The 6,969-nt window shown below is 36.9% G+C and overlaps 1 long non-coding RNA gene across 1 annotated transcript; it reads right to left on the bottom strand.

Annotated features, from left to right (window-relative positions):
- Nucleotides 1-3,979: 3,979 nt before the first annotated feature.
- LOC107134284 lies at nucleotides 3,980-6,969 on the bottom strand. The gene is made up of 2 exons (XR_001502424.2): nucleotides 6,890-6,969; nucleotides 3,980-5,729 (listed from the first exon to the last, which is right to left on the bottom strand). It is a non-coding gene; the product is annotated as an uncharacterized LOC107134284 (long non-coding RNA).

Below are 6,969 nucleotides of genomic sequence, written 5' to 3' on the forward strand. Positions count from 1 at the left end.
CTCCTACAGCTGAGTGTTGGCCTCCTGAAGACAGGAACTGGTTTTTATTCACTCGTGAATCCAACAGAGTGTCTGACATAGAACATGCAACAAAATTTTTTTAAATTTAAACTGAGTTTTAATTTATAAAAATTCTCCACAAATATTGACCATAAGCAAATACAGAAAATCTGGTTAAGAAAATAAATGGATACGGGAAAATTAAAATTGCATCACTGCCTTAAGTCCAAGAGGGATCTTATGAGGACACACAACGATTAACAGTACTAGTTCAGAGGGAACTGAACAAGAGGATGTGTCTTAAAGCCGAGGAGAGTGTGACTGGCATAAGGAGACTTAGTTTCCTGAACACACAGACAGCTCAAGAAAAATTGCACATAAGGCTGAAAACTGAAGTTTGGACACAGCACTGTTCTGCACATTCAAATGTGGACAAATCCTTAATGCCCCAAGAGAACAAGAACTCATTTTAGGGATCAGGAGCAGAATCCCCAGTGCTAGAAGCAAGGCCACTGTGGGGAATTCTTCTCTTCCTACCTTTCCTGAGCTGAAATTTTAAAAAGCATATAAATATGGAGGTGAAAGGACAAGACAGCCAGAAGGGGGAGAATTCTGGAATTTTATTAAGGTAGGAAGGAACTTTCTCCACCTCTCAGAATTGATTCTGAGGCCCCACTGGAAAGAGTTTTGATGGATGGACTCTTGTCAAAATGTCCTCCTTACTGTCGAATCAGTACAAATGAAATTAAAAGTTAAACAAAGCTTAAGACCTATTTCCTTTAATTTTCTCAAACCATTTAAAACTGTCATAATATGCCACAAGTTTATACAAACTTATTTACCAAAAAGAAAAACATAAATATTCATCCAAAATACTTAAAAAATATTTTGAAGTATACCATCAAACTGGATGGGAGTTTAATAGGTTTCCTGATGCATATTTCCCCTTAAGTGTTCTTTATCTTCAATGCATAACTTTTGAAATTAAGAGGAGAAACAGAAAGCAATAAGTACTTAAGTTTGTTCCAAACAAGCAGCTTAAAAAAAAAAAAAAAAGGCAAGATACATTAAACAAAGTGCATCAGTTCCATTGAGTTAGAATTAGAAAGAGGCCTAAGGACAGTGCTGTAACCAGCCGGGAGTCCCTCTCTGACAGGCCTCTGATTGTCTTTAGAAATACTTGAAAAAAGGAAGAAGGGGAGCAGGGGAGAGGAAAAGAAATGAGCACTTAAAATCTCAAGAGAAACATTCATTCAAACTAACTTTCACCAGGATCCTTGCAAAGGAGTTAAGTGACCACACAGCTTTAATTTTGTACTTTGTAATCTCCCTCAATCATATGCTTTATGACTTGATTTGCCCCCAAAGCATCCTTTCAACACTATCTGGCCACCTTCATTCTGCCAAGCTAGGCAAGCAGTTAGAACCAACCATGCAGAAGCCTATAGGCCTGAATATTCACACATCCTGAGAACAGGCACCCCCATCCCATCAGCAATGGTGGCACCATTTTACTAGTTAGCATCCTCTTTTAACCCCATGGCTCAGGTCTAAGCTTTACTGCTGGTGTTGAAGATTTGCCCAGCAAGGCTGGGGCTTGTTTCTCTTTTACAACATTCTTTTGTGATAGGCCATTGCACCAGGACAGAGCAGTCAGAAAAAGCATAAGGGGAGAGAATTTTAGGCCTACTTCTCATCCCCTCAACCCTCTATTCCCGGTTTTGCTGCTCTTGTAAAAATCTGACTTCTTAAACATTGTAGCCAAGATAATCAATATGCACTTTTTAAAAAGTGCACTACCACTATCTTCTATACCTCACCACTAAGGCTGCTTCCAGAAACAGTACTTGGTCTGAGACAAGTACTAAGGAAAAACGCCCTAAGAGAGTGGGCTTAAAACCACATCCATTTGGACTGAGCTTTGAGTTTAGAACTCTGCACCAAAATTCCAAATCCATTAGGTACCTTATTTGGATAAATTCAAATTTCCTAAAGATGCACATTCTCACACAAGGATGTCATTAAAATTTACTAGTAAAATATTTAGAGTGAATAAAGTCTAGGAAGAAAATTATAGTGGCAGGAAAGTGACATTTCTTTTTGGTTTTGCAAAAACTGATTTCTTTTTTGTCCTACAGTTTCTAAACCAGCACCATGGATGACAACCCAGCTACTTACAATAAGACTCAGGACTAAAAATACTTAAAATTTAACAAGGGAGTACCTGGTCCTCACCAAGATTTATACTTCACTTTCATTAGTGGTGCCTTTTTCTTCATCTTCATAAGTAAACAGAATACTTTTCAACTTGTATGCATGCTCATACATGGAACATCCCTAATACATAGGACCAGAGTTCAAACCTAAAGCTTCCATAGAAATCAATCAAACCAGTAAAGGGGTGTCTTAAATGTAAGTCTTTGGTGATAGGTGCCAAGTAAATGTAAGTGCTAGGGACAGTTTTTACAATGTCCCAATCTAGATTTCCTAATGTTCTGTGTCCTTTGGAAAGAGTTGTTGGCTTGAGAAAGGAATAGTTCTGAGTCCTACCTTATCTAGGGCCTCCTAGAGCTTTTAAAATGTATTCAGTACCACCTTAGTGAATGGATTGGTTCTACAAAGCAAGTAAAATGTATTCATGAAGAAGCTTTGGTTCAATGTCCTCTGTTTCACAGTGAGAATAATTTTACTTTCAGGAAAAAAGACATAAAAACCAAATTCTGAATGGCTTTCTATGTCTGTCTGTATCCTAATTCAAAAAATATTTACCAAGATCACTGTTTCCAGAGGTTGGTAAATACCCTTTTTGACCTCATAAATTTATGTCATAGATGCCAGGAGCCACCCACATTGCTAAAATTAGGGTAAAAAGCCCCCATTAAGGCATTCCCTGCATTAGCCCCTTCAAACTGCTTCAATGAGAAAGATGGTTCACAAATAAAAAAAGTAGCTTAGTCCTCAGAAGCACACAAAATATAGTTAAAATGTCAGAACAAATATGCATGTGAAGTAAAAGATCTCCCTAACACATTGACATAGTAGTTATATCCTAATATTGGTAGGCCAACTTTTCCAGTTAAGGAGGATGATATTCAAATTTTATACTTAAAAAAAATGCCCTGTGCCAAATTCTCAATTATTCTCTCATATATAGTATCTGGGACTAGGGGCTAGGGACTATAAATCTTTTTTAAAGTGATTGTCTATATCCCAGTAGAAGGGAAGACATATTAAGGGAAAACCTACTCATTGTTCAATTTAAAAGCCAGTCTTTCTCTAGGAGAAAGCTAAGCCTGAATAATCATGGTGTAAACAGACAAGCCTGTTGTTCCCCAAACCTACCCAGATCAGAAACCACGCTGGGCAGTGTGTTTTCACCTTTCAGGGGATTTAGATCCCCATCTGTGAAGAGAGGTGGTCCTAAATTCTGTGATTTCTTAAGAAGTCAAGAAGACAGGCAAAATAACATATTCATTATTGTTACATTTGGAAAATGTCCTCTTATATTTCATTTTCCAAGACAATGATGTGAGGCCCTAAACATTAATTCCAGAAGTTTTGTGTTCCATTGCTCTTCCTCAAGGAACCCTGTCATGCCTTATTGCCTTGACTGCTGAGCTCTTGGGAAACGTTATTAAATAAGATAACCATCCCCTTAAAACCACCTGCTTAGATGCTAATTGTTTGCTAGCATCATATATATGCTTCTCTTCTATGGATATACAATTAAACAAAATTTTAAAAATTGGATCTCTGAACAAAGTTCAAATACATTAACTTTTACTTAAATGGAGCTTCTTTCCAAATATGTTAGTAACCTAAGCAAAGTTAATGCTTTTATCATTTGGTTGGAGAACTTGAGTTCTGGTGGCTCATGAATTATCCATTGAAAAGAGGATCCAGGCTGGACTATTTGCAAAACTACACAAAAAGAGAGGGTGTTGGGTAGAGAAAAGGAAAAAACAAAAATCACAATCAGTTTAAATTTGTAATAATATTACCTTATATTTGTATAGTTGTTCAGAATTTACCCAGTTAGCAGTTTTAAAACATTTTCATAATTCTCAAGGAGGAATGATTAGGTTATAAATTTGCAGGTGACTAGGACAATTCAAACATAAATAAATAAATAAATAAACAGAAAAGCAAACCACATAAGGGAGGCAATCTGTGTATGTCTTTCCTCATTCTCTGTGTCTAGAACAGTATAAAGAAGTGCTGTTACTCTACAATAGCTAGCAATGCAATCAGAAGCGAAAATTCATCTGGAATTTCATGTCAATGTGAACTGAGTCCAAAGAAACACCTAAAAGAATACTGAGTGTTAAGTGAGAATCCTCAGACTGTAAAGTACATTCAATTTAAAGGTTTAGGCAAAGAAAAGCATATATGTGGCTAGGCAAAGGGATTTCCAGACTCCTTAACTACCTCTCAATCTTTATCCTATCACTGAGGACACTCCAGCAGGAACTCCATGCTCTGTGTCACCCCCCAAATCACATTTTTTCTTTGTGCTTCTACACTATTTACCTGGAGATACCTAGAAAGCATGGAAAATGGGCTTTACAGAGGATTCAAAGGAACATCTACTGATTCACACAAAGGACTCTAGGAATGAAACAGAGGTAGACAAACAAATCTAGAGAAAAGTAAATACAAAATAAAAGCCATTTCCATCCCTCTGAGACCTAATAGGGAGACAGCAATTAAACTGAAATACCAACAATGCTTGTAAGCCTACTTAAACACAGGTATCCAGAACTGGGTCAAGATAAAAAACAATGACAGCAGAGTTCTTAGGGCAGGTCAGTTAAGAAACTGGTTTAAGTGTCCATACAATGTTTCTAAGAAAGCAAACAGTGATTTTTTTCTCCCTCCAACTTCTGTCATAGTATTAGTGTTCACAAAGCTTAAAAATGACATCATACAAAAAAACCTCATTCATGACTGTAAGCTCAATTATCAACAGAGGTAGTAAACAAAGGAACTCTTAAGAATAGATTTTAAAAATGGATCAAAGTGTGACTATACATTCAAAACCCTAGAGCCACATAATCATCCCCAAAAAGAATTGTTTTAATTTTAAAAAGCTTAAAAACACAATGACAATGAAGCACTGATGTGCCTTAGGCAGAGTCCCAAATCAGTGCTGACTTAAAGCTATGTCCTCTCTTTCCAAGAAAGAGAAAGCAGAGAACAAAGTTCAATCTACAGTGGGAAGGAAAAAAAACAGAATGAAAAGAAACAATCACATCAGTGCCATCCAGCTGCCCAGATAATTCTTTGTTTTCAGGCTACACCACTGGAAATGCTTGTTCTTCTTATGAGTTTTTTCCTCACAACCTTTATTTTTTTAAAAACTGTAATCTGCTGAACATGAAATGTCCACATTTCCAATGGCAGGAGAGCCATTTTTGTGCCGTTTTTGCTTCCTTGGTATGGGTCCTCCTTCCCTGAAAGTGCAAAGAGAGCAAGCCGACACCTGCAGGGCCCAGAGCCCCAGGACTATTTCAGCTCTACTTCAAGAGCAGGGCGAAGGATTTGCTGCATTTGTGCTTCAAAGATCCAGCTTACTTTGGTTGTCCTTCTCAGTTGGCAAACTGCTCATAAAAAGCAAACTTGATCCTTTCTATGTGATGGCAAAGCTTGATGGCAGGGCCCAATTTTAAGTCCATGCACTCTTGAACAGTGGGAAGGGTAAGGAGCAACAGGGCCTGCCCATCAATTTCCTGTTAAGGCATAAAAATGCAAATTATCTATGATGTGCACATGAATGGCAGCTTGAGCATGACAGCCCCAATTCATTTTGGTTCTATCAAAACCAGAGTCTCTTTGTGCTTTCCCTTCATTACCTTTCCCTTTACACAAGTGTCACACATCTCCTTTTAAGTGGCTCCAATGTCCTCCACCTAAGGAAGCTTCAAAGTGGATAAGAAATTTTACCATGGATGAAAATCCATTCTATAGAGCCTCTCTGCTCAGCAGAAATTCATTTCAGTAAGCTGTTGAACCCTGTTAACTGGCAACTAACTGTGCTAAAAGAAATATATTTTTAGAGGGCTCTTTCTCAATCTGAAACAAAACATTAACTATAAACTTTAATATTCTCCTACTTTGTAACATTCATAAAAACATGATAAGCTCTTCAAAGATGTTCAGTTTTGAATAACTTCAATTATCAAAACAAAATTTATTTTAATTAGGGCCACTATTTGATCTGTTTTTTTTTTTTTCCTTTTTTGTGGTACAAGAAATTGAATCCAGGAACTCATGCATGCTGGGCAAGCACTCTACTACTGAGCTATATCCCCAGCCCAAATGAACTACTTGGGTTTCAGGAAATCTACCTTAAAACTGATTGTCACTGGGCTGGGGTTGTGGCTCAGTGGTGGAGCACTTGCCCTAGAACATGAAGGCACTGGGTTCGATCCACAGCACCACATTAAATAAATAAACAAAATAAATGTATTGTGTCCGTCTACAACTAAAAATATTAAAAAAAAAACCTGATTGTTACTTTACAGCTTGACACATGACAAATGGTATTTTTAAAAATAAGCCATTATTTTAATAAAAGATAAAATAAATCATTATTTTTTTAAAAGATGAGAGTTAAGCAAGGCTTGCTTGATTTCAATCCATTTAAATACATGGGGAACAAAACCAAATTTCTGAGAAAAATGGATGGATGAAAATTTGCTTCAACCATGAAGCAGGTTAGATAAATAACTTCTAATCATCTTTTTTCCTCCCCAAACGGGAATTAAACAATGCCTTAGTTTTGGATCAAACATTTTTCCTAAAACTTGTAAATAAATTGTTCACTATTACACAAATAGTTCTTTGCTAAAAGACAATATTATTATAGATTATAGGTATCTGCAATTACCTGGTCTAGGAATATTCTTGCTAATGGAGCACAGTCCGTGGATCTGATGAACCGAACGACATCTGCCACGCTCCACTTCA

The sequence above is a fragment of the Marmota marmota genome, unplaced genomic scaffold (genome assembly GCF_001458135.2).
Source record: "Marmota marmota marmota unplaced genomic scaffold, marMar, whole genome shotgun sequence".
Taxonomy (NCBI): domain Eukaryota; kingdom Metazoa; phylum Chordata; class Mammalia; order Rodentia; family Sciuridae; genus Marmota; species Marmota marmota.